The sequence below is a fragment of the Triticum dicoccoides genome, chromosome 7A (genome assembly GCF_002162155.2).
Source record: "Triticum dicoccoides isolate Atlit2015 ecotype Zavitan chromosome 7A, WEW_v2.0, whole genome shotgun sequence".
NCBI classification, from domain to species: domain Eukaryota; kingdom Viridiplantae; phylum Streptophyta; class Magnoliopsida; order Poales; family Poaceae; genus Triticum; species Triticum dicoccoides.
Genome location: NC_041392.1, coordinates 176,067,220 through 176,079,085, shown reverse-complemented (window position 1 = coordinate 176,079,085; position 11,866 = coordinate 176,067,220).

Below are 11,866 nucleotides of genomic sequence, written 5' to 3'. Positions count from 1 at the left end.
TGTAGTTGTGTCGTTCCATCAAAGAGGCATCATCATCACCCGTCTACTGCGGTGACCCAGCATACCACTACATGGTGTAATATGTTAGTCATTGATATAACGCACATAAGACACCGTCTCATGAACCTTACATCCCTCAAAGTGTACAACAGAAACATAGTTGGTCCAAACCACCATATATATTACAAAAATATTCAAACCAAATACAGAAGTGCCAAACTTTCAAACTACTGGTGCCAAAATACAAGGTATCACTATTGATCATGTGATCACTTATTGGGTTCAGGTCACGATCCACATGATCGGTCTTGCTGCTATCACTACTACTGGTTGCTGGCCGGGCCGAGCTCGGTCCTGCCCGCTCATCGTGGAGGCTTCCCGGCACCCGCGCTCTGGCGGGTTTGTTCACCGCGCCGCTGTCTGGGACCGTTGGAACTCCGGTGATCTCTCTATGATCGCCCTTCTGGCCCTTCATCCCGTTCTTCGGCTCTTCCAGACTCTGCTGCTCCCCCATTCCTAGGCGATGTCGGCCGTGGAGCTCCCCTCGCCGGCCGACGGCCGCGCCGTCACCGCCAGCGGCTGTTGGGGAAACTCTAGCTAGGTGCGTGGCTCCCCCACTGGGTTGCCCCCCCCCTAAATCCTGGTCTGGGCCGGCTGCTGGGCCTTCCCCCTGCGCCTCTATCTGTTGCAGGCCCCTCTAGGCCTTCTGTGACTGATGGGTAGGGGCGGACCGCGGCGAGCGGCAGCCCAGTTGAGGCCCAGCGGCCTCGCCCGACAGCGGGTAGAAGGATATGGCTACTTCGAGGGTTTCCCCTCCAGCCGCCATCCCTCCCCGCTCCCCTGTCTGCTCCTTGCGATCCCGCTCCCCTACTCTCGACTCCTTACGCCGCGGCTTCCCCTCCCCCCTCGTCGTCCCCCCGCCATCGCCTCCCATGCCATGCGACTGGGGCGACGGCGCCGGCTGCCCCAAACGTGTGTTGGACCACCGCCGGGCCCCTGCCCGCACTTCCCTGGAGGGTCAGCACCGAGAGGCTGACTTGCGTCGCCAACTGTCCTCCCGAGACGCTCGCCGCTCTCTGTTGGGGAACGTAGCATGCAATTTCAAAAAAAAATTCTATGATCACACAAGATCTATCTAGGAGATGCATAGCAACAAGAGGGGGAGAGTGTGTCCACGTACCCTCGTAGACCGAAAGCGGAAGCGTTAGTTTAACGCGGTTGATGTAATCGAATGTCTTCGCGATCCAACCGATCAAGTGTCGAACGTATGGCACCTCCGAGTTCTGCACATGTTCAGCTCAATCATGTCCCTCGAACTCTTGATCCAGAGTTTCGTCAGCACAACGGCGTGCTGACAGTGATGGTGAAGTGATCCGCGCAGGGCTTGGCCTAAGCACTACGACAATATGACCGGAGGAGTAAACGGTGGAGGGGGGCACCGCACATGGCTAAGAAACAATTGATGTGCCTAGAGGTGCCCCCGCCCCCGTATATAAAGGAGGGAGAGGGGAGGAGGCTGGCCTAGGGCGCGTCAAGTGGGAGGAGTCCCACTTGGACCCCTAGTCCAATCCCCCCCCCCCCGCCTTTCCTTTTACCGGAAGGGGGAAAGGGGGGATGCGCCCCCTCCCCTTGTCCAATTCGGACTCCCCATGGCCCCCCTTGTGGGCTGCCTTGCCTCCCCTCTATGGCCCATATCTTTCCCCCGGGGGTTCCGGTAACCCCCCCAGGGTACTCCGACATGTACCCGATACATTCCGAAAGACTTTCGGTGTTCGAATACTATCGTCCAATATATCAATCTTTACCTCTCGACCATTTCGAGACTCCTCATCATGTCCGTGATCTCATCCGGGACTCCGAACAATCTTCGGTCACCTAAAACACATAACTCATAATACAAATCGTCATCAAACTTTAAGCATGCGGACCCTACGGGTTTGAGAACTATGTAGACATGACCGAGACACATCTCCTATAAATAACCAACATCAGAACTTGGATGCTCATATTGGTTCCTACATATTCTACGAAGATCTTTATCGGTCAAACTGCAATGACAACATACGTCATTCCCTTTGTCATAGGTATGTTACTTGCCCGAGATTCGATCGTCGGTATCTTCATACCTAGTTCAATCTCGTTATCGGCAAGTCTCTTTACTCGTTCCGTAATGCATCATCCCGCAACTAACTCATTAGTCACATTGCTTGCAAGGCTTATTATGATGTGCATTACCGAGAGGTCCCGAAGATACCTCTTCGATACTCGGAGTGACAAATCCTAATCTCGATCTATGCATACCCAACAAACACCTTCGGAGACACCTGTAGAGCATCTTTATAATCACCCAGTTACATTGTGACGTTTGATAGCACACAAGGTGTTCCTCCGGTATCCGGGAGTTGCATAATCTCATAGTCAGAGGAATATGTATAAGTCATGACGAAAGCAATAGGAATAAAACTTAACGATCATTATGCTAAGCTAACGAATGGGTCTTGTCCATCACATCATTCTCTAATGATGTTATCCCGTTCATCAAATGAAAACACATGTCTATGGTCAGGAAACTTAACCATCTTTGATTAACGAGCTAGTCAAGTAGAGGCATACTAGGGACACTCTGTTTTGTCTATGTATTCACAGAAGTACTAAGTTTCCGGTTAATACAATTCTAGCATGAATAGTAAACATTTATCATGATATAAGGAAATATAAAATAACAACTTTATTATTGCCTCTAGGGCATATTTCCTTCAGTCTCCCACTTGCACTAGAGTCAATAATCTAGTTCACATCGCCATGTGATTTAACACCAATAGTTCACATCTTTATGTGATTAACACCCATAGTTCACATCGCCGTGTGACCAACACCCAAAGGGTTTACTAGAGTCAATAATCTAGTTCACATCGCTATGTGATTAACACCCAAAGAGCACTAAGGTGTGATCATGTTTTGATTGTGAGAGAAGTTTAGTCAACGGGTCTGCCACATTCAGATACGTATGTATTTTGCAAATTTCTATGTCTACAATGCTCTGCATGGAGCTACTCTAGCTAATTGCTCCCACTTTCAATATGTATCCAGATCAAGACTCAGAGTCATCCAGATCGGTGTCAAAGCTTGCATTGACATAACTCTTTATCACCTCCATAACCAAGAAACATTTCCTTAGTCCTCTTTAGGTACCTAAGGATAATTTTGACCGCTGTCTAGTGATCTACTCCTGGATCACTATTGTACCCCCTTGCCAAACTTAAGGCAAGGCACATGATACGTCTCCAACGTATCTATAATTTTTGATTGTTCCATGTTGTTATATTATCAATCTTGGATCTTTTATAATCATTTTATAGTCATTTTATATCATTTTTTGGTACTAAACTATTGACATAGTGCCAAGTGCCAGTAGTTGTTTTTTCCATGTATTTTACATTGCAGAAAATCAATATCAGACGGAGTCCAAATGCCCTGAAACTTTACCGAGAATTTGTATGGGCCAGAAGGAACACAACGGGCCCTAGCTACGCCTGGGGGGTGCCCCGAGGGGGGCACAACCCACCAGGGCGTGCCAGGAGGCCCAGGCGCGCCCTGGTGGGTTGTGCCCACCTCGGGTGCCCCCCAGACCGCCTCTTTGCTCTATAAATACCCTAATATTCCAGAACCCCTAGGGGAGTCGACGAAATATTCATCCAGCCGCCGCAGAGTCCAGAACCACCAGATCCAATCTAGGCACCATCTCAGATGGGGTTCACCACCTCCATTGGTGCCTGTCCGATGATGCGTGAGTAGTTCTTTGTAAACCTTCGGGTCCATACTTAATAGCTAGATGGCTTCATCTCTCTCTCTCTCTCTCTCTCTCTCTCTCTCTCTCTCTCTCTCTCTCTTGATTCTCAATACAATGGTCTCTTGGAGATCCATATGATGTAACTCTTTTGCGGTGTGTTTGTTGGTATCTGATGAACTTTGAGTTTATGATCGGTCATATCTTTTTATATCCATGAAAGTATTTGAGTTTCTTTGATCTCTTTTATGCATGATTGCTTATAGCCTCGTATTTCTTCTCTGAGATTTGGGTTTTGTTTGTCCAACTTGATCTATTTATCTTGCAATGGGAAGATGTGCTTTGTAGTGGGTTCGATCTTATGGTGCTTGATCCTAGTGACAGAAGGGGAACCAACACGTATGTATCGTTGCTACTAAGAATAAAATGATGGGGTCTATCTCTACATAGATAGATCTTGTCTACATCATGTCATCGTTCTTATTGCATTACTCCGTTTCTCCATGAACTTAATACACTAGATGCATGATGGATAGCGGTCGATGTGTGGAGTAATAGTAGTAGATGCAAGCAGGAGTCGGTCTACTAATCTTGGACGTGATGCCTATATAATGATCATTGCCTGGATATCGTCATGAGTATTTGAAGTTTATCAATTGCCCAAAAGTAATCCTTTTACCCACTGTTTGCTATTTTTCTCGAGAGAAGCCACTAGTGAAACCTACGACCCTCGGGTCTCTTACTCATATTATTTGCCTTTGCGATCTATTTTCCTTTGCTTTTATTTTCAGATCTATTAATCCAAAATCCCAAAAATATCTTGCTACAATTTATTCTTATTTATTTGTTTGGCGTTCGATCTATCAATCTACTACAAATTTACCTCACAACCGTTTGCCTATCTTGAGGCGTTGTACCCCGGAAGGGATTGACAACCATTTTAACACGCCAGGTTGCGAGAAGTTGTTATTTGTGTGCAGGTGCTGTTTACGTTATGTTGCTTGGTTCTCCTACTGGTTCGATAACCTTGGTTTCATATATGAGGGAAATACCTACCGCCGCTGTGCTGCATCATCCCTTCCTCTTTGGGGAAATACCGACGTAGCTTCAAGCGACATCAAAAGGAATTTCTGGCGCCGTTGCCGGGGAGGATCTTCAACATATACCAGGTTCCTAATCACAAATCTCATCTCCTTGCAATTTTATTTGCCATTTGCCTCTCGTTTTCCTCTCCCCCACTTCACAAAAAATTGTCGTTCTATTCGCCTCTCTTTTTCCACTTGCCGTTTTATTGCCAGATCTATCCGTGTTTTGCTTCCTAGTCATAATGGCTAGTGTGCCTACTCCTCCTTTGTCACTAGATTTTGAAGTGCTTTACTTCAAGCAAAGACAAGGAGAAAAATTAAAAGATGTTTGGTATAGGCTTATGGAATCGTATCATATTTCCAATTTAAAGGGGGACGCTAAGGTTTTGCTTCATAATTTTACATAGGATTGGCTTTGCATCATAGACAACTCCTAGATTTTGCCGCTAAAGGGAATTTTATTGAGCTTGATGCAAATGCTGCCTATGAAATTTTAGAAGGAATTTTGGGGATTCCACCTCAAAAGAAGGGGTTTACTGTCACCCCAGAGGGAGTTCAAATGCTGGACAAACTTGGTGATTTGCATAAACACATGGTTGAATTACAAAAATATAACGAACCCCTCAAACATCTCAATGGTAGTATCAATTACATGAATACCTTGATTACTCTTTGCAACAAGCGATTGGATATTTTGGATCTAAAGATGGTTTCTTTTCTAGAAAATTTAGGGAAGCGTAAAGAGCCTCCTAGGTTTGAGAAAACCCTTACAAAAGTTGCCAAAACTTCGGAAGACAAAACTTAGATCCTTGCTTTATGCCTAGCTAAGGGCGTAAAACTATAACACTTGTTGGGAGGCAACCCAATGAATAAAATTTATTTTTGCTTTTTGCTTCCTGTTTTTGAGTGTTAGCACAATTATGCTACTATTATGATTGTGTTTTCATGTTCTAATTAGTGTTTGGGTGATAGTTGTTTGATCTTGATGAAAAATAGAAACTTTTACTTTTTTCCAGAGAGCGATAAAATACCCATTCCACTTTCAGTAGATCAATATACAAATTTCTCAGGTCATCCTAATTTTTCAGAATTTTTGGAGTTACAGAAGTATTCAAAATAGTCAGATTGCTACAGACTGTTCTGTTTTGACATATTCTGTTTTCTTTGTGTTGTGTGCTTATTTTGATGGCTCTATGGTTTTCTTTGATGAGTTTTTGCCATAGAAAAGTTGGAATACAATAGATATAATACAAAAACAAAATATGAATTGGTTTGATATAGTACTTATAGTAGTGATTTATTATCCTTATACTAACGGATCTCACGAAGGTTTTGTTGAGTTTTGTGTGATTGAAGTTTTCAAGTTTTGGGTTATCTTACGATGGATGAAGGAATAAAGGATGGAAGAGCCTGAGCTTGGGGATGCCCCAACATCCCAAGCTATTATACAAAAATGAGCAACCAACTAATCTTGGGGATGCCCCCGAGTGGCATCCCCTCTTTCTTCTAACGACCATCGGTATTTTACTCGAAACTATATTTTTATTCGTCACATGATATGTGTTTTGCTTGGAGCGTCTTGTATGATATGAGTCTTTGCTTGTTTTATTTTGTGTCTTGAGTCATCAATCCTTGCTGCACACACCTATTCGAGAGAGCCAAATTTATGTCATGACTTGTTAGAATTGCTCTCTATGCTTCACTTAAATTTTTTATGAGCTATGGACTTGCTCTAGTGCTTCACTTATGTCTTTTTTGAGCACGGTGTGCTTTAGTATTTTTGAAGAAATGCTCTCTTTCTTCACTTAGATTTATTTGAGTTAGTAAAATTTTCAAGAAATTCTCTCTTGCTTCACTTAAATTAATTTGAGAGAAAGAAATATTATGCTCATGATCTTCACTTATATTTGTTTGAGCTTATGAAAAGCAACACATGAAAATTAGTCCCAAAGTGATAGATATCCTAGAAGGATATGATAAAAACTTTCATGAAGATCATTGGACAAAATAAACTTGATTCTTAGTAATAGTTTTGAGATATGATGATGTGATATGTGAGTCATCCTGGTAAGTAATTATGCTTTAGTAAGAATATTGGCGTTAAGGTTTGTGATTCCCTATGCAAGTACGAAAGTCAATAGTCATGCTATGAAATTACATCCTACTTTGGTGCATTATTCAGTGTTATTTATGCTTAATGCTTGCTTATGAAATTAACTGTTTCTTGGTTGCTTGCTTCTCAATCTTTTGCTAGCCTTCATTTTGCACTAAGTATGATCTCTACTTCTGCATCCAAAAGCCTTTAAACCAGTTTTGCCACATGAGCCCACTATATCTACCTATATGCGGTATTATTTTGCCGTTCTAAGCAAATTTGTATGTGCCATCTCTAATTTTTCAAAATAAACTTCTCTTTTGTGTGTTTGTTTCGCCCGCGGAGCGGTGAGGGGTGGCTAATATTTTCCATGCTAGATGTGTTATTCTCATGATGAGTGTTTATTCACTTGTCATCGCACGAGAGTAAGGCAAAGGTATTAGGGATGCCCAATCCCGAAATGAAAAAAAAAAGAATTTACTTCATGTTGTCAAATAATAAATTCCTTGGAAAGTGTTGGTATGGAGGGCACCCGTGGATACGGTTAGCCATGGAAAGTGAAAGTATGGTGGAAAAAGGAATAATCTTTATTTTCTGTTTGGAAACCGCCTATGATATATCTATGCAAACTCTAAGTCGTTTTCGTTGGTGGGATGGATACACCTCCCAAAATGTTTTTATCTCTAAGTTTTTTGCTTTGAGATCTCGCACCTCTACAAATCCCTACTACCCTCTGCGAAGGGCCTTTCTTTTACTTTATGAAATTTTTATTTTGAATTTGAGTCTCCATCTTCTCTTATAAAATCACCAACTAGGAGGCAATATGATCGTACTTAAGTATTGGCTATAGCTAATATTCGAATGTGCTTCATGAATGGATAAATGGTTGAGCATGATGGGCTAGGGATAACTTATTTTAGCGTTGATATTTTGAAATACATGGTTGCTTGTTGATATGCTTGAGTATTTAAATTATCATGTCAAAGCTAGACTATTGCTTTGAACAATATAAAAGTCCAAATGTCCATGCTATAAAGAAAAGAATATGATATGACATGTTAGGCAACATTCCACATCAAAAATTCTATTTTTATCACTTACCTACTCGAGGATGAGTAGGAGTTAAGCTTGGGGATCCTGATACGTCTCCAACATATCTATAATTTTTGATTGTTCCATGATGTTATATTATAAATATTGGATGTTTTATAATCATTTTATAGTCATTTTATATCATGTTTTGGTACTAACCTATTGACATAGTGATAAGTGCCAGTTGCTGTTTTTTCCATGTTTTTTACATCGCAGAAAATCAATATCAGACGGAGTCCAAATGCCCTGAAACTTTACGGAGAATTTTTATGGGCTAGAAGGAACACAACGGGCCTTGGCTGCGCCTGGGGGGTGCCCTGAGGGGGGCACAACCCACTAGGGCGCGCTAGGAGGCCCAAGCGCGCCCTGGTGGGTTGTGCCCACCTCGGGTGCCCCTCAGACCGCCTCTTTTATCTATAAATACCCCAATATTCTAGAAACCCTAGGGGAGTCGGCGAAATATTGATCCAGCTGCTGCAGAGTACAGAACCACCAAATCCAATCTAGACACCATCTCGGATGGGGTTCACCACCTCCATTGGTGCCTCTCCGATGATGCGTGAGTAGTTCTTTGTAGACCTTCAGGTCCGTAGTTAGTAGCTAGATGGCTTCATCTCTCTCTCTTGATTCTCAACACAATGGTCTCTTGGAGATCCATATGATGTAACTCTTTTGCGGTGTGTTTATTGGGATCTGATGAACTTTGAGTTTATGATCAGTCATATCTTTTTATATCCATGAAAGTATTTGAGTTCTTTGATCTCTTGTATGCATGATTGCTTATAGCCTCGTATTTCTTCTTTGATATTTGGGTTTTGTTTGGCCAACTGGATCTATTTATCTTGCAATGGAAAGAGGTGCTTTGTAGTGGGTTCGATCTTACGGTGCTTGATCCCACTGATAGAAGGGGAACCGACACGTATGTGTCATTGCTACTAAGGATAAAACGATGGGGTCTATCTCTACATAGATAGATCTTGTCTACATCATGTCATCATTCTTATTGCATTACTCCGTTTCTCCATGAACTTAATACACTAGATGCATGCTGGACAACGGTCGATGTGTGGAGTAATAGTAATAGATGTAGGCAGGAGTCGGTCTACTAATCTTGGACGTGATGCCTATATAATGATCATTGCCTGGATATCGTCATGAGTATTTGAAGTTTATCAATTGCCAAACAGTAATTCGTTTACCCACCGTTTGTTATTTTTCTCGAGAGAAGCCACTAGTGAAACCTACGGCCCCCGGGTCTCTTACTCATATTATTTGTCTTTGTGATATATTTTCCTTTGCTTTTATTTTCAGATCTATTAATCCAAAAAACCCAAAATATCTTGCTACATATTCTTATTTATTTGTTTGGCGTTCGATCTATCAATCTACTACAAATTTACCTCACATCCATTTGCCTATCTTGAGGCGCCGTACCCCGGAAGGGATTGACAACCCCTTTAACACGTCGGGTTGCGAGAAGTTGTTATTTGTGTGCAGGTGCTGTTTATGTTGTGTTGCTTGGTTCTCCTACTGGTTCGATAACCTTGGTTTCATATCTAAGGGAAAAAATACCTACCGCCGCTGTGCTACATCATCCCTTCCTCTCTCGGGAAATACCGACGTAGCTTCAAGCGACATTAGCACACAACAGGTCTGGTACACAACATGGCATACTTTATAGAACCTATGACCGAGGCATAGGGAATGACTTTCATTCTCTCCATATATTCCGCCGTGGTCGGGTTTTGAGTCTTACTCAACTTCACACCTTGTAACACAGGCAAGAACCCTTTCTTTGGCTGATCCATTTTGAACTGCTTCAAAACTTTACCAAGGTATGTGCTTTGTGGAAGTCCTATCAAGCGTCTTGATCTATATCTATAGATCTTGATGCCCAATATATAAGTAGCTTCTCCGAGGTCTTTATTGAAAAATTCTTATTCAAGTATCCTTTTTATGCTATCCAGAAATTCTATATCATTTCAGATCAACAATATGGCATCCAGATATAATATCAGAAATGCTACAGGGCTCCCACTCACTTTCTTGTAAATACAGGCTTCACCATAAGTCTGTATAAAAAAACATATGCTTTGATCACCTCATCAAAGCGTATATTCCAACCCCGAGATGCTTGCACCAGTCCATAGATGGATCGCTGGAGTTTGCACACTTTGTTAGCACCTTTAGGATCGACAAAACCTTCTGGTTACATCATATACAACTCTTCTAAATCCATTAAGGAATGCAGTTTTTGACATCCGTTTGCCAGATTTCATAAAATGTGGCAATTTCTAACATGATTCGGACAAACTTAAGCACCGCTATGAGTGAGAAAATCTCATCATAGTCAACACCTTGAACTTGTCAAAAACCTTTTGCGACAAGTCGAGCTTTGTAGATATTAACACTACCATTAGCGTCCGTCTTCCTCTTGAAGATCCATTTATTCTCAATGGCTTGCCGATCATCGGGCAAGTCCACTAAAGTCCACACTTTGTTCTCATACATGGATCCATGATACGTATCCGCCGTATCTACTTTTCCAAACACTTTTGCCCTTGTTTTGGACTCTAACTTGCATGATTTGAATGGAACTAACCCGGACTGACGCTGTTTCAGCAGAATTGCCATGGTGTTATTTTTGTGCAGAAATAAAAGTTCTCGAAATGACCTAAAAATCAATGGAGATTATTTTTGGAATATATAAAAAATACTAGAAGAAGAATCCATGTCAGGGGGCCCACACCCTGTAAACGAGGGTGGGGGCGCGTCGACCCCCTTGGGCGCGCCCCCTGCCTCGTGGGCCCCTTGACGCTCCACTGACCTCAACTCCAACTCCATATATTCACTTTCAGGGAGAAAAAATCATAGAGAAGGATTCATCGCGTTTTACAATGCGGAGCCGCCGCCAAGCCCTAAACTCTCTCGGGAGGGCTGATCTGGAGTCCGTTCGGGGCTCCGGAGAGGGGAAACCGTCACCATCGTCATCAGCAACCTTCCTCCATCACCAATTTCATGATGCTCATCGTCGTGCATGAGTAATTACATCATAGGCTTGCTGGACGATGATGGGTTGGATGAGATTTATCATGTAATCGAGTTAGTTTTGTTAGGGTTTAATCCCTAGTATCCACTATCTTCTGAGATTGATGTTGCTATGACTTTGCTATGCTTAATGCTTGTCACTAGGGCCCGAGTGCCAAGATTTCAGATCTGAACCTATTATGTTTTCATGAATATATGTGAGTTCTTGATCCTATCTTGCAAGTCTATAGTCACCTATTATGTGTTATGATCCGTTAACCCCGAAGTGACAATAATCAGGACCATTACTGGTGATGACCGTAGTTTGAGGAGTTCATGTATTCACTATGTGTTAATGTTTTGGTCCGGTACTCTATTAAAAGGAGGCCTTAATATCCCTTAGTTTCCAATAGGACCCTGCTGCCACGGGAGGGTAGGACAAAAGATATCACGCAAGTTCTTTTCCATAAGCACGTATGACTATATTCGGAATACATGCCTACATTACATTGATGAACTGGAGCTAGTTTTGTGTCACCCTATGTTATAACTGTTGCATGATTGATTGCATCCGACATAATTATCCATCATTGATCCAATGCCTACAAGCTTTTCATATATTGTTCTTCGCTTATTTACTTTTCCATTGCTACTGTTACAATCACTATAAAACCCAAAAATATTACTTTTGCTACCGTTACCATTATTATCATATTACTTTGCTACTAAATACCTTGCTGCGGATATTAAGTTTCTAGGTATGGTTGAATTGACAACTCA